Source organism: Chrysemys picta, chromosome 19, assembly GCF_011386835.1.
Source record: "Chrysemys picta bellii isolate R12L10 chromosome 19, ASM1138683v2, whole genome shotgun sequence".
NCBI lineage: Eukaryota > Metazoa > Chordata > Testudines > Emydidae > Chrysemys > Chrysemys picta.
In genome coordinates, this window is record NC_088809.1 from 24073469 (window position 1) to 24094911 (window position 21443).

The following is a 21443-nucleotide window of genomic DNA, read 5'->3' on the forward strand; positions in this document are numbered from 1 at the left end:
GAGGGAGAAACAGCCTGATGCTGGTCAGACTGGGCTTGTATGGAGTTTTCTGCATGCCACCTCCTTACTTCAGGATGTGCTGAGAACTGCAGCTGCCGGGAACCCTCCAGCTCTCCCTTCCCTTCCCCCTGGCAGTATCCTCTATTTGTGAGCTGGGGAGGCAGGCACTGCTAGGTCCAGCGGCCCCTACTGGCGGCCAGCAGCTCTATAGCACCAATTCTCCAGGGGAAAATGTTCTGCAATGGAATTAATGTTCTGCACAAATTCTGCATTGCGTACTGTCACAGAATTCCCCCTGGAGTAAGAGTCGTAAATAATGAAAAGGACAGGACAGAGGTCTGGATCACTTGGTAAATGGTGCACAAGCTGCTAAACAATATGCATTTTAATATGGCTAAATGTAAATGTACACTATGACAGTGCACCCCATATTTTTCATAGTTGTATGATTATGATATTATGACATAATTATACATTTTATACAAGATGGGTCATGTAAGGTGTCATTGGAAAAGTTATGATTTGCTGAATATGCTCATTTGTATCCATGTATCATATCATTTTTGTATCTGAAGTTATGAATATTGACTATGTATCTGTATTTCACGTGTATGTCAAGTATCAGAGGGGTAGATGTGTTAGTTTGTATCCACAAAAACAACAAGGAGTCCGGTGGCACCTTAAAGACTAACAGATTTATTTGGGCGTAAGCTTTCGTGGGTAAAAAACCCACTTCTTCAGATGCATGGAGTGAAAATTACAGATGCAGGCATAAATATACTGACACATGAAGAGAAGGGAGTTACCTTACAAGTGGAGAACCAGTGTTGACAGGGCCAATTCAGTCAGGGTGAATGTGGGCCACTCCCAATAATTGATAAGGAGGTGTCAATACCAAGAGAGGGAAAATTGCTTTTGTAGTGAGCCAGTCCCTATTCAAGCCCTCTCTACGTAAAAGAATAAATGGACCCAAATCAGACATCAGGAATGGTAACATACAAAAGCCAGTAGGAGAACACTTCAGTCTCCCTGGACATTCTATAACAGATTTAAAAGTAGCCATACTTCTGTAAGCAGAGTCAGGATGAGCTCTACCCTGACATCTGGTGGTGAATTATGGCGAGTGTGGAAAAGAACTCCAGGGGCTGATCTGGTTTGCATAGGCACACCCACTCGCCTGGCATGAAACAACAGCAACTCAAAGTGGTTACTTTGGCTGGTGTGGGATCCCCAGTTTCTCTGTTATTGGGGCAGGAAGAATAAAGTTTTGTTACCCTGATTCTGTGAATCAAGGCCAGTGGAACTGTTGTATGACAGAAGGACTGAGTGAGTCCTTCACCATTACCTAAGTAGCACATGCTTGACAAGGGGCATGGGTTACAAAAGCCAGTGAAGGGAGAGAGGATGTGAACAGGTATTTATATCTGATGGTATGGGCCCTCTTTGAGGGTTTGAAACACCAATTGCACTACCTCCTCTCTCCACTGTTGAATGTCAGAGCTCACTTTGATTCCTTTAGGAGTCTAGTTACAGGCTGCTGAGCTGAATTCACTTTGGGCCAATGGTGCACTAGCACTGGGGCTACCCTACTATGAGCTGAAATTGCTAAGAGCTGAAATCACAAAAGAGCTAAAGTTATTAAGAGCTGAGATCACTGAGACTGTGTTAACTAGTGGGGGAGCCTGAAGCTATATTGCTAAGCGGCTGGCGGAGCGGCTAGCAGAGTAGAGCCTCACGGGACGGTTGGGGCTGAGCGACTCACAGGTCGGTGAGCAGGGCGGAGCGGCTGGAGAAGCAGCGAGCAGAGCGGAGCCTTGTGGGAGCGGCCCAAGGAACGGCTGAAGTGGAGCAGAGCTGAGCGGCTCACAGGTCGGTGAGCGATGGCGGGAGCGGCTCATGGGACAGCTGGTGGAGTGGAGTTGCTCATGGGGAAGGCTGCGGCGGAACCCCACGGAGAGGCAGCCGGTCGGCCTCCCGGATCACGTAAGGTGCCCCTTAACACCTTGCGTGCCTTCCCCCCCCCCCCCCCCCCGCTTGAACTCTGGGGCTGCACTGACCAGGGACAGAGACTTTGGGGGGGGGGTTGTTGGACTTTTGGGACTTTGGCGATCCTTGTGTTGCTGGACCCAAGAGACTTTGGGGTTGTTGGACTTTTGGGACTTTGGTGATTCTTGGGTTGCTGGTTTCAAGAACCAAAGGGAAAGGACACAGCCCAATTTGCTGGGGTGGGTTTTTTTGCTCATGAAGCCTGTTTCTGGTGTTTTTTCCAATTTAATGCTGATGATGTTTACCTCATGTTATTAAACACTTTCTGTTACACTCAGACTCCGTGCTTGCAAGAGGGGAAGTATTGCCTCTTAGAGGCGCCCAGGGGGGTGGTATGTAATTGTCCCAGGTCACTGGGTGTGGGCTCGAGCCGGTTTTGCATTGTATTATTGAAACGGAACCCCTAGATACAGAACCCGGCCCTTGTTGCTGCCAACTTAGATGGGCAGAAGGGTTACACTTCAACAAAAAAACCCTTCAAAAACAGACTTCAAAGAGAAACTGCAGAGCTACAATTCATTTGCAGATTTAACACCATTAATTTGGGCTCAAGGGGTACTGGCAAGTACCGCTAAATGACCCGGCTGACCTTTTCTTGGTGGGGTCATGTAGCGGAACTTGCCAGTACCCCTTAGTTAAGTCTGAGGTGGAGATGAATTGGGCACGTCCCAGTTTCTCCAACAGCTCATCTGTGCGTGGCATTGGATAGTTTTTCTGGGCTAGTTATGGCATTTAGTTTATGGTAGTCCACCCAAAAGCAGATTTCCCCATCTGGTTTGGGAACCAGAACCTCTGGAGAGGCACTCTCAAAGGGGCAGATTGTACCCATCTGTAATATGTCCTTGATCTCTCTCTTTATCACGGTTTTGGCTTGCGGAGCCATCCAGTAAGGTTGGGCTCTAATTGGGTGAGCATCACTTGTGTCAATGGAGTGGTATGCCCGTTCTGTCCATCCTGGGGTGGCTGAAAACATTGGCGCGAAGCGGGTACACAACTCCTGGATTTGCTGTCACTGTTTACGCCCAGGGATCATGGAAAGGCTCACCTCTTCCACACCACCGTTGCTTTTTGCGTCATAGTAGACTCCTTCGTCTCTCTCCTGGGCTGTAAACTGGGGAACCTTGATTTCTCAGGAATAAAAGGGCTTTAGAGAATTGCCATGGTATACTTTAGGTTTAGGGTAGGGTCTGGGAACGCTATGAGGTAACTAACAGCTCCCAGGTGCTCTCGGATCATAAATGGCCCCTCCCACGACGCTTCCATCTTATTGGCCTGGAGCGCTTTCAGGACCATGACTTGGTCACCTACTCTGAAGGAACGCTCTCTGGCATGTTTAGCATACCAGGCCTTTTGCTCTTGTTGAGCATTCTGTAGGTTTTCTTGAGCAAGTCTTTGAAGATGTTTTGCAGGTTGGCTATAAAGTCCAAAATGTTAGTTCCTGGAGAAGATGTAACCCCCTCCTGTTGCTGCTTCACCAACTGTAATGGCCCCTTAACTTTGTGGCCATAAACAAGTTCAAAGAGTAAAAATCCCAAACTGGGATGTGGTACAGCCCTGTAGGTAAAAGAGCAACTGCTGCAACACTAGGTCCCAATCATTGGAGTGCTCATTCACGAATGTACGTATCATGGCCCCCGAAGTCCCATTAAACTTCTCCACTAGGCCATTTGTTTGATGGTGGTAAGGGGTGGCAACCAAGTGGTTCAACCCATGAGCTTCCCAAAGACGTTGCATGGTCCCTGCCAGGAAGTTAGTTCCCAAATCCATAAGGATGTCGGAGGGCCAACCTACCCTGGCAAAAATGTCCTCCAATGCCTGGCTCATGCTTTTAGCCCTGGTGTTGCTTACAGCTACTGCTTCCGGCCATTGGGTGGCTACATCCATGAAAGTCAGTATGTACAGCTTTCCTCCTGGTGTCTTCTTAGGGACAGGACCCAGAATATCCACAGTTACACGCTGAAATGGAACCTCAGTGAGGGGGAGTGGCTGGAGAGGGGCCTTGACCTGATCTTGGGGCTTTCCCACTCTCTGGCACACCTCACAAAACTGGACATAGGTAGAAACATCCGTGCCCATCTCCTCCCAGTGGAATGACTTCCCCAAACGGTCCTTGATCCTGTTCACCCCAGCATGGCCTCTAGGGTGATTGTGGGCTAAGCTCAAGAGCTTTTCCCTATACTTAGTTGGAACTACCAACTGTCTCTGAGGATGCCAGTCCTCGTGCCCACCAGAAAGGGTCTTCTTGTATAAGAGTCCTCCTTCTATAACAATCCTGGACCTATTAGAAGAGCTGAGAGGTGGTGGGTCTCTCCATGCCACCGTCCAAGCTCCCTTGATTCTCTCATCTGCTTTCTGTTCTGCCTGGAACTGTTCCCTTGATACTGGAGACATCAGTTCCTCGTTGAGTTGTGGACTTGGGCTTGGTCCCACTGGAAGCGATGTAGGTGATGGAGTTCTTTCCGTTGACTGTGAACCACTCTCCGCTGTTGCACTAGGTGGTATTTCAGGCTCTGGATGAGGTGCAGGCTCTGTGGCACCCTTTAGTACTGGCTCCCCTGACTCTGGTAGGGTTGCAAGCACAGGCTTTGGTGCTGACCGCTCCACCAGTTTCAATTCTTGGGCTGGTTCTGGCTGGGTTTCAGGAACTGGATTTACAACTGCTGCCATAGACTCTGGTCTGGGGTCTGGTTTCAACACCTCTGGCTGGGTTCCTGGAACTGTGGTATCAGGGGACACAGACTGGGTCCTTGTAGGAGGCTCAGGAATGAAGTTAGGTCTGGAGTCCTGTTTAGCCTGGCTGTGGGTGACCATCCCCACCCTTTTTGTTAGCCTCACAAGATTGGTGAAGTCTTCTCCCAGCAGCATAGGAATAGGATAATCGTCCTGGACTGCAAAAGTCCATAGTCCAGACCAGCCCTTGTACTGGACAGGCAACTTGGCTGTAGGCAAGTTAAAAGAGTTGGCCTTAAAGGATAGCACCGTCACTTGAGCCTCTGGGTCGATGAATTTGGGGTCCACCAGGGATTGGTGGATAGCTGACACCTGTGCGCCAGTGTCTCTCCACGCAGTAATCTTCCTCCCGCCCACACTTACAGTTTCCCTTCTCTCTGGGGGTATTTGCAAGACATCTGGGCCTGAGGGCTCGTGGTGGGACTCCGGGATGATGAGTTGTAGTCGGTTGGTGCTCTTGGGGCAGTTGGCCTTCACATGCCCCAGCTCATTACATTTGAAGCATCACCCAGCTGATTGTCGGCTGGGGCGAGGCTGGTGGTTGGAGAGTGGAGTGGTGGGACAAGAGGGCATCTGTGGTCTCCCTGGCTGTGTGGAGGGCTCCTCCTTGCGAGGTGGGGCTTTGGGCTGACCCCAATGGTGGTGTGTCATCTCGGATTGCCCCTTCTGGTATCCGCTCCAACTGCTACTAGCTTTCTTCTTCTCCACCACCTGCACCCATTTGGTTCCAATCTCCCCCACCTCGATTACAGTTTGGGGCTTCCCATCTAGGATGTACCTTTCTATTTCCTCAGGAACACCCTCTAAGAATGCTCCATTTGCATTAGGAGAGACAGATCTTCCAGAGATGTAACACTTGCTCCTGATATCCAGGCATCCCAACTTTTTACAATGTGTAAGCATGTCGGGAAAATGCCACGTCTGGTTTCCACCTTAGGCTGTGAACAGGTGACGGGCATGCTCGGGCGTTAGCCCCATTCGAATTCTGGCCTTTTGTTTAAAAAGTTTGTACTTGTTTATGTGTTCTTTAGGCATTTCAGCTGCCACCTCTGCTAAGGGTCCACTGAGCTGCAGCCTCAGCTCCACCATTTATTGGTCTATAGGGGTGTTGTACCCAAGGCAGGCCCTTTTGAAATTTTCTGAGAAGGCCTCTATCATCGCCTATCTTGTATGTGGGGAATTTCTTGGAATGGGGAGCGGTACCTGGAGGAAGACTATTAGGGCTACCTGGCTGACCCAGCTTAGCTCTTTCCAGCTCTATGCACTTCAGCTCTGGCTCCACTTCTAAGTGCTTCTCCTCCATTTCCACTTCCAAGTGCTTTGCCTCTCTTGACTCCTCCGCTTCCAAGTGCTTCATCTGTAGGAAGAAATTCCTGTCTTCCACCATTAGAACTCGGTCTGGGTTAAGGACATCATCCCTCCATCTTGGCACCTGGATCTCGGGTTGGGGAGGGCTGACCATTCCCTCTGAGGAAATCTCCGGTCCCCGATCACCTCCCTGCATTTCTGTCATGGAGCTGGATGACTGGGCTTGACCTGGGTCTCTCTTCTCCGTGGCGTGCTGGTTTGGGAAGATTGGGAAGACTCTAGGGTTTCGGTGCCCAACCGAAACCTCATGCACAGGGCTGCCCTACTGTAGCCTAAGTATTTTGTTGCCACGAAGCTAGAAAAGAAAAAACAAAATAAACTGCTTGTTGGACTCCCTGGCTTTGCAGACTAATCTTTTGGCGTGCCTGTTCCCCCTCAGGCAGCAAAGAAAAGAAAGGAAAAAAAACCTCCCTGGCTTTCAAGCAGCCGAAAGGAAAAACGTGTCCTTTTAAAATCCTGAGGTCTGTGCTTTTGGTTCAAAATAATCCTACCGCTCTGTCACCATGTCAAGGCTGATTCTCCACTCTGGCACTAAGAGTGCAGAAGGTGGGGAACCGCAAGGATTCTAAAAATTAATACTTGCCACTCCCAAGGTTATAGCTTTTCTCTGACCTTGGCTTGGTAAACGCTGCCATCACCCAAGTGCAGAACCCCTTGTAGAGCCCAGGAAGGCGCACTTCGGAATTCCTTCCTGGGGGATACCCTCAAGCCCTTCAAACCTCCCCCCCTCCCCAGGGGGGAAAGGAAGGGGGAAGGAAATCAGGTGTTGCCACCAGCTAATTAAACAACGTCTGCACAAATCTTTTAAGACACAAAAATCCAATTCTGTTCTTAAAAAAGGTAAATTTTATTAATAGAAAGAAAATATATCTGGAAAGTCAGGCTATTGCTAGATTTTAAAAGAGCATCTACAAGGATTAAGCACCAAAAATAGCTTTCTCGAGGTCCAGCTTAAAGGTTACAAGCAAAACAAAGGCACCTGGGGTTAGCACAGAGGAATCCACAAGCCATAATGAAATAGAAGGGATAAACCTAATTGTGTCTTCCTAGACATTTCCTGATCTACTTACATATCTGGGGTTTTAAATGAATAGTTTCTGATTTTTTCAGACCTGGCCCAAGTTTCTTACAGCATAGCTGTTGCCTGTCTGCCTCTTCCCAGGAGAACAACCACAGACAAAGGGGAGTCTTTTTTCACTTTTAAGAAGTTCTAGCCTTCCCATTGGCTCTTTTGGCCAGGTGCCCACTCACTTCCTTTTACCTATGCCTAGCAGTGAGACTTTTTAACCCTTTACAGGTAGAGCAATTAGACAACAGCTACTAAGAGGGATTTTATAGCGACTGGCTGTCCATAAAAAGGAGCAACACCCCCCCCATTTATCACAAACGTGAAGAAAGACCAGTAACTGAACACATGCTATGGTTCAGGGCGGAGTTGAAAAACACAATGAACAGATTTAAAATGTTTATTAAAGCTAATGTTAAAAAAATTATATAATACATAGGTTGGGAAAAGTGTCTGTACATCTGGGTATAGTGCTTAGAAATCAGGGGTGGCCAACCTGTGGCTCTTCAGAAGTTAATAGTCAGCTCCTTGTGTAGGAACTGACTCCAGGGCTGGAGCTACAGGCGCCAACTTTCCAGTGTGCCGGGGGGTGCTCACTGCTCAACCCCTGGCTCCAGGGCCGGCTTTAGGAAGTGCGGGGCCCAATTCGAACATTTTCGGCAGGGCCCCGACAGGGATTACTTTAAAAAAAAAAAAAAACACGTAAAAAACACCTTTCATTTCTTCCATGTATTATTTACTTTCCATAACTATATAAATAATAAAATTATATATTACATACATTGCGTAATGTATGTGGATGCATGCTAAGCCTACCTAAAGTTATTGACACACACCCCGGGACCCCTGCCCCATCCACCCCCCTTCCCTATCCCCTGCCACCCCATCCAACCCTTCCTCTCATTCCTGATGGCCCACTGGGACCCCTGCCCCATCCAACCACCCCTTCTTTCTGTCCCCGACTGCCCCTGGAACCCCTGACTGCCCCCCACCGCCCAACCCAACCCCTGCTCCTTCCTGACTGCCCCCCCCAGGACCCTTGCCCCCATTCAATCCCCCTGTTCCCTGCCCTCTGACCGCCCCAACCCCTATCCACCCCCCCACAACCCTCTGAACTCCCCTGTCCTCTTCCAACACCTGCTCCCTGCCCCCTAACCGCGCTGCCTGGAGCCGCTCGGCCGGGTCTGGGTCTGGGCCGGGTCCGCTCGGCCCGGGTCTGGGCCTGGGGCCGGGTCTGGGCCAGGTCCGCTCGGTCTGGGCCTGGGCCGGAGCCGCTGGGCCAGGGCCAGGCCGGAGCCTCTCGGTCCGCGCTGGCGCCGGCGCCGGCGCCGCAGGGCCCGAGCTGAGCCAGGCCAGAGCCGCTCGGCCAGGTCCACGTCCGGGCTGGGGCCGTGGCCGTGCCCGGGGCCGCGGGGCCGGGCCGGCGCCACTTGGCTGGGGTTTGTACAGAAGTTACTTCAGAGGTGAAGCAGGATTGAAGACAACATGGAGGTGATGCAACTGCCTGCATTCTCTGCCACATGGCTTGTACATCCTTTGTCCCAAACACAAGCTCACAGCACATAGGCATGGAAACGTATTTGGAGTCCGCTGTCCATAGACATGTCCTGCTGACTCATAGGCATAGCCCATGGCTTCTTTCAATGGGTTCATTGTACAGCTGATTCTCCTTGATGGGCCATCAAGTAGGCTGGGTAGTGCTGATGCCAATCTGTCTGGGGGTGTGACCCAGATACACAGCACAAGTTTGAGATATCAATATACCACACATACTTATAACTCACAATGCAAAGATGATACATATAAACATGCTTATCATATTTAGCAAATCATATCTTTTCCACTGATACCTCACATGGCATATATAAGAGTTACTGCAATTTTGTAATATTGGTATCAATAATATAAATGATCATCCATATTCCATACAGCGTCACAGGCTGTTATAAAGAGGATGGTGATTAATTGTTCTCCATATCTACTGAAGGTAGGACAAGAAATCATGGGCTTAATGTGCAGCAAGGGAGATTTAGTTTATTAGATACTAGGAAAACGTTCTTAACTGTAAAGATAGTTCAGTATGGGACTAGGTTATCAACTAAGGTTGTGGAATCCCTGTCATTTGAGGCTTTTAAGAAAAGATTAGACAAACACCTTTCAGGCATGTTCTAGGTATACTAGACAGTGCTGGGGATGAACTAGATGATCCCTTGAGGTACCATCTAGCCCAGGGGTAGGCAACCTTTCAGAAGTGGTGTGCCAAGTCTTCATTTATTCACTTTAATTTAAGGTTTCACGTGCCGGTAATACATTTTAACGTTTTTTAGAAGGTCTCTCTCTATAAGTCTATATTATATAACTAAACTATTGTTGTATGTAAAGTAAACAAGGTTTTCAAAATGTTTAAGAAGCTTCATTTAAAATTAAATTAAAATGCTGATCTTATGCCACCAGCCTGCTCAGCCCGCTTCCAGCCTGGGGTTCTGTTCACCTAGGCCGGCAGCGGGCTGAGCGGGGCCTGCGACCGGGACGCTGGCTGGCAAGGAGCCAGCAGCCGGGATCCCAGACCTGGAGGAGGGAAGGGGGGTTCAGGGGTCAGGGCAGTGGGGAGGTTCAGGGCAGAAGGCTGGAGGTGTGGGGGGGGTCAGGGCAGAGGGCAGTGGGGGTGCTCAGGGCAGAGGGCTGGGGTGTGTGGCGGGTGCAGGGCAGAAGGCTGGGGGTGTGGGGGAGTTCAGGGATCAGGGCAGAGGGCTGGGGGTGTGTGGGGGTGCAGGGCAGAAGGCTGGGGGTAGGGGGGAGTTCAGGGGTCAGGGCAGAGGTCTGTGAGTGTGTGGGAGTGCAGGGCAGAAGGCTGGATGTGTGGGTGGGGTTCAGGGCAGAGGGCTGGGGTGGGTGGCTCGTGGGTGTGCTCCCGGCCCCCTGCCCTGAGCAGCTCACAGCAGGGGGCTGAAAAGAATATGCCCTGTTCCACCTCCTTCCCCAAGGCCCCGTCCCTACCTCTTCTCTGCCTCCTCTATGGAGTAGGGAGAACGCTGCCACTCCTCTCCCTCCCCCTCGCAAGGGCCATCAGCTGATCAGCGCAGGGAAGGAGACGAGATGGGGCAGGAAAGCACCACACTGGGGAAAGAAGCGGGGGAGGGGGGAAGCTTGGCTGCCGCAGGACCAAGCTTCTGCCTCCTGCCCCCGCAGGGGAGAGCGGGGGGGGGGGGCTGGGGGCCGGGACCCACACACACACACACCACTCTCCCCTGCGGGGGCAGGAGGCAGAAGCTTGGTCCTGCAGCAGCCAAGCTTTCCCCCCTCCCCCGCTTCTTCCCCCAGCGTGGTGCTTTCCTGTCCCTTCTCCTCCTCTCACCGGGCAGGCAGCAGCGTGCCACTCAAAATCGGCTTGCGTGCCGTGTTTGGCACGCATGCCGTAGGTTGCCAACCCCTGTTCTAGCCTTATATTTCTGTAATTCTGTGCCATCCAATATCACTAACGTGTACCCCAGAACTAAAGTGACTATAGGTCCCATTTTTATATGCTGTTCCACCCTTCAAATAGCTGCTTTCAAAAAGCCTTAAGTATCTGTTTTTGTTATAAATTAAAATGTTCATGTTTTCAGTAACTGTAAAGTGTTTGTTTCAGGTGTGTTTCTGCCCTGATATAAAATGCTCAACACATGCTTATCATCTAACAAGATTGAGTTTTGTGCCAACCATTGTTCAAGGCCACCATTTGTCGTAACATGTCAGGCAACAATATTGCAATGTAAGACTGATGGTTCAATGACCTTGTCTAGTCAGTGCAGAACTCCTCCTGTGGCCCCAAAGGAGGAAAAGATGGAGAGGGAGGAGGAGTTGGGGATCTGATGGTTCATCTCTCTGTCCTTTGTTTCCTGCTAGACTATGTTAATGTGCTCTGCATACCTAGAGCATACCAGCAGGGTTCACACAGGGTAGGTAAAGTGCAGCATGCAGCCAGCCTATGGCTTGGGTGGTGAATTGAATGCCCCAAACCTCACTGATAATCACTGCAGCTTGCTTCCTATGAGACCCTCCCTGCACAGTCTGCGGGGAAGAGAAGCCAGAGGAGGCAGCAGTGGCAGAGGGGGAGGATCATCCCAGGAAGGCGGTCCGGGCCCAGGACTTGTCAAGGTAATTAAAGGCCTTAGGAGGCATGAGGGTAACTTTCCTGGGGCAGATCCTCCCTTTCTCCCTTGGTGGTGGTGGGAGTTTGACAAAATATGTGTGTGGAGCGGGAGTGGGGAGGCGCAGACCAGGGAGCTCAGGACCCCTTTGGCCTGGAGAGAGGAGAGAGAGGTTCCAGTAACCTCTCCACTTATTTTCATAAACATCCCTAAAAGTCTCAGTGCAAGGTTGGCATCTATGCAGTAGCCTAGGAGTTAGGAAACCTGGGTTCTGTTCCCTGTTCTGCTACCGACTTCCTGTGTGATCTTGGGCAAGTCACTTGGCCTCTTTGGATCTCAGTTCCCCAGGTGTAAAATGGGCATAATGGTACTTACTAGCTCAAGAGTGTTGTGATGCTCAATACATTAAAGATTGTGAGGTATTCAGATACCATGGTGGTGGGAGCTATATAAGTACCTTATCAGAGGGGTAGCCGCGTTAGTCTGAATTCACAAAAACAACGAGGAGTCCGATGGCATCTTGAAGACTAACAGATTTATTTGGGCATAAGCTTTTGTGGGTAAAAAACCCACTTCTTCAGATCACAGAATCATAGAATATCAGGGTTGGAAGGGACCTCAGGAGGTCATCTAGTCCAACCCCCTGCTCAAAGCAGGACCAACCCCAACTTAAATCATCCCAGCCAGGGCTTCGTCAAGCCTGAGTTTAAAAACCTCTAAGGAAGGAGATTCCACCACCACCCTAGGTAACCCATTCCAGTGCTTCAACACCCTCCTAGTGAAAAAGATTTTCCTAATATCCAACCTAAACCTCCCCCATTCCCAGTTCCCTCAGCCTCTCCTCATAAGTCATGTGCTCCAGCCCCCTAATCATTTTTGTTGCCCTCCGCTGGACTCTTTCCAATTTTCCACATCCTTCTTGTAGTGTGGGGCCCAAAACTGGACACAGTACTCCAAATGAGGCCTCACCAATGCCGAATAGAGGGGAATGATCACATCCCTTGATCTTCTGGCAATGCTCCTACTTATATAGCCCAAAAAAGACCATTACCTTTTCCATAACTGGTGTTCTTCAAGATGTGTTGCTCATGTCTATTCCACAGTAGGTGTGCATGCTTGCCACGTGCACTGGTGCCGGAAGTTTTTCCCCTAGCAGTACCTGTAGGGGAGTGCCCCAGCGACCCCTGGAGTGGTTCCTCCATGGTGTGGTATAAGGGGTGCTGCGCGCTCCCCCCACCCTCAGTTTCTTCTTGCCAGACATAGTAACTCCAACTCAGGAACCAATCCATGCAACAAACCTCGATGCCAACTCTACCCACATATTTACACCAGCGACACCATCACAAGACCCAACCAGATCAGCCACAACATCACCAGTTCATTCATCTGAACGTCCACCAATGTAATATACGCCCTCATGTGCCAGCAATGCCCCTCTGCTATGTACATCGGCCAAATTGGACAATCCCCCCGTAAAAGGATAAATGGACATAAGTCAGATATTAGGAATGGCAATATACAAAAACCTGTAGGAGAACACTTCAACCTCCCTGGACACACACTAGCAGATTTAAAGGTAGCCATCCTGCAGCAAAAAAATTTCAGGACCAGACTCCAAAGAGAAACTGCTGAACTTCAGTTCATTTTGCAAATTTGATACCATCAGCTCAGGATTAAACAAAGACTGTGAATGGCTAGCCAACTACAAAAACACCTCCCTTGGTGTTCACATCTCAGCTGCTAGAAGAGGGCCTCATCCTCCCTGATTGAACTAACCTAAGACTTATTCTTGTCTGCATATTTATACCTGCCTCTAGAAATTTCCACCACATGCATCTGACGAAGTGGGTATTCACCCATGAAAGCTTATGCTCCAATATGTCTGTTAGTCTATAAGGTGCCACAGGACTCTTTGTTGCTTTGTAAATGTTGAAAAGATCACTTAAAACAGAACTTCTGGAGGCACAGTCCAAGGCTGTGAGGGTGGCAAGCTGAATGGGATTTTGGAGAGTACAGAGGAGGTAGTGGAGGAGTTGTTTGGTCATATTATGGGCTTCGCAGCCTGTATTATGTCAGGTTCTTTAGTTACCCACATGGTCTTTCTGGGGCCGGGGTGGTACCAGGTTCATGGCATTCCCATCCCAGCCATCTATTAAAAAAAAAAAACCAATAAAACGGTTACTCACCCTTTTTGTAACTGTTGTTCTGCGAGATGTGTTGCTCATATCTTTTCCATTTAGGTGTGCGCGTGCCACGTGCACGGCTGTCGGAAACTTTTCCCTAGCAGCTACCCATGGGGCTGGCTGTGGAGCCCCCTGGAGTGGCACCGATATGGCGCTCTATATACGACCCTGCTGGCCCAACTCCCGTTCAGTTCCTTCTTGCCAGCAACTCCGACAGAGGGGAAGGGGAGGAGGGAATGGAATAGATATGAGCAACACATCTCAAAGAACAACAGTTACAAAAAGGGTGAGTAACCGTTTTTTCTTCTTCGAGTGCTTGCTCATATCAATTCCAGTTAGGTGACTTCTAAGCCTTACCTCGGAGGTGGGGTTGGAGTCAAGGTGTCACTGACCGAAGTACCACTCTGCCGAAGGCTGCATCGTTCCGAGATTGGTGGACGATGGTGTAGTGTGACGTGAAAGTATGCACTGAAGACCATGTAGCAGCCCTGCAGATTTCCTGGAGAAGTATGTGGGCCAGGAAGGCCGTTGACGAGGCCTGTGCCCTCGTGGAGTGAGCCGTGATGGCAGGCGGAGGAACCTTCACCAAGTGTGGATACACACTGTAATCCAGGAGGAGATCTGCTGGGAAGAGACTGGCAACCCTTTCATCCGCTCTGACAAGGCAACAAACAACTGGGTTGTCTTGCGGAATGGCTTTGTGTGGTCAATATAGAAAGCAAGCGCCCTCCTGACGTCCAGCGAATGCAGCTGCTGTTCACGAGGGCTGGCATGCAGTTTTGGATAGAAAACTGGCAGAAAGATGTCCTGGTTAACATGGAAGCGGGACACCACTGTAGGAAGGAAGGCCGGGTGAGACCTAAGTTGCACCTTGTCCTTATGAAAGATAGTGTACGGAGGTTCAGACGTGAGGGCCCGCAGTTCAGACATGTGTCGTGCTGAGGTGATAGCCACCAGAAAAGGAGGTCCCATGAGGTGGGAGAGGACTAGGTTTAGGTCCCAGGCCAGAACAGGGGGCTTCATTGGGGGATGTATCTTTTCCAAACTGTTTAGGAAACGTCCCACGACGGGGCGCGTGAACACTGAGCGCCTGGAAACACTTGGGTGAAACGCTGAGATGGCCGCAAGGTGAACCTTGAGACAACCGAATGCCAGATGCTGGTCCTTCAGGTACAGAAGATAATACAAGATACAAGGAATGGAAGCCTGGAGTGGGAGCACCTGCCTTTGGGCACACCAGATAGAGAACCTTTTCCATTTCACTCTGTATGTGGCCCTAGTATACGGCTTGCGGCTCTCCAGAAGCACCCGCCTCACTGGGTCTGAACAGGCGAACTGTGCCTGGTTCAGCCACGGATCCTCAAGGCCACGAGGTGGAGCGATGGAAGGTCCGGGTGAAGGAGACGACCATAATTCTACGAGATGAGGTTGGGAGTGAGAGGTAGACGTACCGGTGACTGAACCGATAGGTCCATGAGGGTGGGGTACTAGCATGGTGAGGCCAAGCTGGGGCCACCAGTATGACGTCCGCTTTGTCCCTGCGGATCTTGAGAAGCACCTTGTAGATGAGTGGAAATGGCGGGAAGGCGTATAGCAGTTGACTGGACCATGGAATCATGAATGCATCTGCGATTGAGCCTGGATTGTGGCCCCTGAAGGAACAGAAGGTTGGCCACTTCCTGTTGGCCCGCGTGGTGAACAGATCGATTTGGGGAAACCCCCAGCTGCAGAAGATGGAGTGGATGATGCCCGGACGAATTGACCACTCGTGCGTGAGGAACCGTCTGCTCAAGCTGTCCGCCAGCATGTTCTGAACACCAGCAGGTATGAAGCCTGGAGAAGGATGAAGTGGGCTAGACAAAATTCCCACAGTAGGAGAGCTTCCTGACAGAGAGGAGACGATTGGGCTCTGCCTTACCTGTATATATAAAACATGGCCATGGTATTGTCCATCAGTACAGCTACGCAGTGGCCCTGCAAGCAGGACAGAAACACTTGGCAGGCAAGGCAGACTGCCCTGAGTTCTTTGATTTTGATATGCAAAGCCAGTTTCTCTACCTGCCACCAACCCTAAGCGATCCTGAGAGAGAGGCCCCCCGTAGAATTAACTTTTCTTCCAAACAAATCAAGGCATTTAGCATCTCTTGATTTGGATGCAGGGCCCTGCTGACCCTGCATCTCTTTCTCATTCACCGCCTCCACCATAAGGGATAACGGGGGAGGGTGGGTGAAGAGATACTCTTCCCTGTAGTGGGGACAAAGTATTTTCGTTCAAACCCTTTGGCCGTAGGGGGAATGGAGGCAGGCATTTGCCAAATAGTCTAGCATTAGACCGGATGGTTTTTAGCATGGGTAAGGCCACCTGAGAGGGCCCCTCTGGTGCCAGGATGTCCACCATGGGGTCCTCCTCCTCGATCACTCCTCCACCTGGAGGTTCATATTCAGGGCCACCCGTCGGATGAGTTCCTGCAGGGCCCTGTAATCCATGGGTTTTAGTCCAGATGTGGAGGTACCTGCCACTGACGAGGATGAAGCCACCAGCAGGACCGGTTCCATGATGGCCTTTTGATCCTCCGGGACCGGTTCCTCCCGAACACCGGGTGTAGCCTCCACCAGGGGTGGGGTTGGATCCAGGTTTTGTGATGGGTCCTGAGGTGGGCGGCTGAGGGTTGCCTCAAGGAAGCAAGACCCTGAATGGGATGGTGGCGGTACGCCGGGGGGGAGGGGCACCTTGGGTCTGATGGTACGCCCAAGGGGTCCAAAATTGCCACAGGGGCTGCCAATGGGGCGCTGAAGCATCCTTCCTAAGATTCCCCGGCCCTGATCTGGGTGCTCCTGATGCCCTGCCTGATCTGAAGGAGGGGGATCTCGAGTGTGATGGCCAAGGGGGAGCGGTGCGAGACTGCACCAGGGAGGCCTCCTCCTCCTCCAATGGATAGGATGGGTGCCGAGAAGGGTAGTGAGGTTCGGACAGTGACCAGTGGCGTGATGCAGGGCGGTGCTGCTGTGGGGAGCGATGGCAAGATGTGGAGCAGTGCCGGGAGGTCGACGTGGAGCTTCACCTTGGTGGGGAGCAATGCCGCAATCGAGACGGGTGCCAAAGTGGGGACCGGTGCCTGGAGCGGGATCGGGAGCGGTGCCGCAAGCGGGACCAATGCCACGCCGGGTAGCAGTGTCGAGATGGGGTCTGGTGCCGCAATGTAGAGCAATACCATTGCATAGAGCGGTGCAGGTCCGTCGAATGACGACGGGAAAGTGCAGGCCGAGGTCGATGCTGCGAGCGGTGCCGTGAGGTCACAGAGCGGGACCTGGAGCACGACCTATCCACCAATGACCATCTTGAGCGGGAACGGCTCCAAGGGTCAGGGCTGCGAGACCGGTGCCGCGAGTCAGACTAGCAATACAGGGACTCAGAGCAGCGCTGGGACTCAGAGCGGTGCAGAGATACTGGTTGGGGGGCAGACGGTCTGAACATGGCTGGCTTGCCTCTGGACGGTGCCAGACCTTGAAGTAGTGGAGGTCTTGAGATTGGAGACTTGGGCACCATCATCTCAATGAGCCCCCTAGCGGTCTTGAAAGTGTCTGGCATGGAAGGCAACGTGACCTCCCGCATCTGCAGCCGCGGTGAGTCCAGGAGCGTGGGCTTTCCTGGGGAGACGGGGGCCCGCGAGGGTTGAGTTCATCCTGAGGGTCTATCGGCCGTAGGCCCTTGTTCCGCACCATCCCCTGCCGGGGGTGCAGTGTCCGTGACAGGCCATAGGGGAGACTTGCACTTAGCCTGCTTCTTGTGGGTAGCTGGTGAGTGGGAGTGGTGCTGAGGGGAACGCTTCTGGGGCCCGGGAGACTGCCAGTCCCTGGGTAGGTGGGCCGAGTCCTTTTTCAGTACCGCGGACAGCACCGCTGGAGGAGAGCTCTGCAATGAGGCTCTCGGGACCGGGTTCTGCTGCGGACGGAGGGCAGACTCCATGAGTTGTTTTAATCGAATGTCCCTCTCTTTTCTGGTGCGAAGCTTGAAGGCCTTGCAGATCATGCACTTGTCCGACTGATGGGCTTCTCCCAGACACCGGAGGCAGGAGTTATGGGGGTCGCCCGTGGGCATAGGTTTGGCACAGGAGCTACAGGGTTTGAAGCCCTGGGATGCCATGCTCCATCGCCCCGTGGGGCACTCGTTGGAGGGGAAATCTCCCCAACCGCTAAAGACTACAATTAACACTAAGAGAGGACTATTAACTAACAATGGGTAACTATAAACAAAGATCAGCAGAAGAGCTAGGGATTAGTGGGACACCTGTGAGCAAGAGACCACTGTTCCAACAACCGTCACAGGCGGTAAGAAGGAACTGAATGGGGGTCGGGCTGGCAGGGTAGTATATAGAGTGCCATACCGGCACCACTCCAGGGGGCTCCATAGCCGGCCTGACAGGTAGCTGCTAGGGAAAAGTTTCCAACTCTGCACGCACACTCCTAACTGGAATTGATATGAGCAAGCACTTGAAGAAGAACTCACCATAAGCACCTCAAGCTAGAGCCAGAAAGCCACATAAGTGCACAATTGACACTTTGGGTGCTGACATTTAGGTACTACTGAGAGCCTCAAAACCCCTGCACCACTGTTGCCTAACTCTGTAGCCGCCTAAGTCCTATCACCCCTGAACTGCTCAGTGCCCTCACTCACATCTAAGCCCCGGTGGAATTGTCCAACTACGCATTCCCCCACTGATCTTGCCTGATCTGATAGACATGCTCTGATCATGCCTCTCAGATTGGGTGTCACACACGAGATTGGGAGAGTGTGCGTCCTAGAATAGCATATAACCCAGTGCTTTGAGGCACTCAGCTAGGATGTGAGTGACCCTTTTTCAAATCCTCACTGACTGATATGGAGCAGGAACTTGAAACCCAGGTTTCCCACATCCCAGTTGAGCCCTAACCCCTGGGATGTATGGAGGTGGGTATATCTCTTTGTCACCTGTGAAAGCTGTTCCACTTTGTCTAAATAACTAAATATTCAGAGGGCTAGTGAGGCATGGACTCTGTAGCTCCAGAGCTAGGGCATACACCTGGCAAGTAGTAGACCTAAGTTCAAGTCCCTGCTCCAGAGTAGGGATTTAAAATCATTCTCCCAGATGAATGCTCTAACCCAGGGGTGGGCAATAATTTTCACAGGGGGGCTACTCCATGAATTTTGGTAAGTCGTCACAGGCCACACATTTCTACTATATTAATGGAGGGGATGTGGGCTCTGGGAGGGAGTTTGGTGCAGGAGGGGGCTCCGGGCTGATGCAGAGTGTTGGGGTGCAGGAGAGGGTGTGGGGTCTGGGAAGACATTTGGTGCAGGAGGGGGCTCTGGGGTGGGGCAGGAGGGGGTGCAGAGTCTGGGAGGGAGTTTGGGTGCAGGGGGGGTTCTGGTGCAGGAAGAGGTGCAAGGTGCAGGCTCTGGCTGGGAGGCGCTTATCACAGGTGGCTGCTGGCCGGCAGCGCAGCAGGGCTCAGGCAGGCTGCCTGCATGCTGTGGCCTTACGCCGCTCCCGGAAGCGGCTGGCACGTTTCTGCACAGCCCTTGGGGGAAGGGGGACAGCAGGAGAGGGGATCCTGTATGCGGGGCAGAGGAGGCTGGCCAGAAATGTTCGATGGGCCAGATGTGGGTGTGTCTGCCCCTGTGAGAAAGGGCTGACCTGACTTAGGCACCTAAACCCAGGAGAGGGTGGATCCTGACTGGAGAGAGGGGCTCCTCTCATCAGCATTTCCTACTAGCTACCTTAGGCTGCTTCCTGCTCATCTTATTGGCTTGTGATAATCCAGTTCTTAGGTACCTAACTCTCCACTGCACTGTATAGGGAGCCTGGGCTGTGAATTCCATTGGGCAGCAGGGCCCTAAGTCACGTTTTGCAAAGCCTAAGGCTCAGATCCTCCAATGAACTTAGGCATTGTGATGCTCAGTGTCAACACCTAACCCCTGGAATCCACAAAGCCAAAATTAGGTACCTAGGCTCCCTAGACAGTGCATGGGGGGGGGGGGGAAGAGAGGCAGCTGAGGAAGGGATCCACAAAAGCCAGCCTACTAGGTGGGAAGCTCACCCATGGGAGAAGCTCACCCATGGGAGATGCTGCCAAGAGGGCTGTGTCCTAAGCCCCACTCCTCACAGTTCAGTTCAGGTTGCCAAGAAGCACCAATCTCTGATTGAGCCCAGCATCCAGGATCCTCTCTCCCGGTGTCAGGCAGATGAGGTGTCTCTTCTTGAGAGAATAGCTTAGGCATTTGTTTAACTGCACCCAATGGCTGAGGAAGGGGAGATGAGCCCTTGAGCCAGTGGTTAGGTACCCCACTTCCATTGCCCCCTCTGCCTGATGAGTGCCCTAACCCCAGACTGTAGAGTCAGTCTCATTCTCTCTCCGGCCCAATTATTATTTAATACCAAGTAGAACAGCTTCAACAAAAACAATGGAGACACCCCACATCAGACTGTCCCATAGTCCAGTGGCTCGGAGTCCCCAACTCAGAGTGATGTCTAATGCTGTTTGCAATGTCATGAGAGGCTAGCCAGGAGAGTGTGAAACCACTCTTTTGTTACAGAGATGCCGGAAGCTCCTGCCGGCCAGGCTCTTTTGTGTGTTAAAAAGAAAGGAAATTGACACTGAAAATTTTGTTATAATAGTGCTAAATTGCTGCTACCCTACAGGGCCTCTGCTGCACATACCCTCCAGGAATATGATATATGAAGAGGTCTTGTTAGAAAGCATGATAAACGTTTAATATTGTGCTAGTTAAAACACAAGTTTTCCCTCAGTACAGAGGTCTATCATATTTGAAAACGTTACAGTTAATCATGTCATGCTAACATGTTTCAAACATGAGTGTCCTTGTCAGCATTAAGGGCACAATCCTCTTTAACATAGTGCTACTTTATAGATTGTAAGGCCACGAGTGACCATTCTGATCCTCGGAGTCTAGTCTCACCTCCTGCATAACGAAGGCCATAGTTTTTTCTTTCAGTGAGTCCTGTATCCATCCCATAACACCAGCTTAACCAGAAGTTATCTGTAAAAGAGCAATCCAGTCAAAGTTTAAAGACTCCAAGTGATGGAGAATCCACCACATCTCTAGCTCAGTTGTTCCAATGATTCATTTACAAATTGTACCTTATTTTTAGATTGAATTTGTCTAACTTTAGCTTCTAGCCCTTGGACCTTGTTCTGCCTTTGTCTGCTAGATTAAAAAGCTCTCCCCACTATCCACATCTTCTTGTGTAGTTACTTACCAGCCATGATCAAGTCACTTACCTAACTCTTTCATAAACTAAATAGATTGTGCTTCTTCAGTCTCTCACATAACACAGATTTTCCAGACTTCAAATCCTTGTAGCTCAGTTCTTGCCACAGTAGCCATAGATTGGCAGAATTTGATTTTTTGTTGTTGAAATTTCAATATAGATTTTATTATTTTAATTTTGACAGTTGTGGGAAATTAAGAGTGGGTAAGGTTGGGCTTTGGATACCACTGACAGCAGGGCTCCCTGCGTGGCCATGGGGTCCAAGACACCTGGACACAAGGTGCAGCGGAGGCTGTGGTCCTGGCCCAGCAGAGCAGACACCCCCAGTCAATGCTGCAAGGATGAGCCTCTGGCCGTGGGGAAAGCCACCCCACAGCCAAGCAGTTTCTGCTCAGGGATACCCCCTGCACTCTGGCTGCTGAGTGAGTGAGCTAGACCTTGACAGCAGGGCTGCAGAGGACTCTCTGTGTGGACACAGGGCCAGATCGGATTTTCTCTGTCACACTGAAAGCTGATGGTCAATTGGTTTCCACCATCACCCTTATGTTCCTTTCACAGTCTCTGCTATCCAAAATGCAGTCCCCTCGCATGTGATTCCATTCTTGATTCCTAGGCTTGGTCTACACTACCCCCCTAATTCGAACTAAGG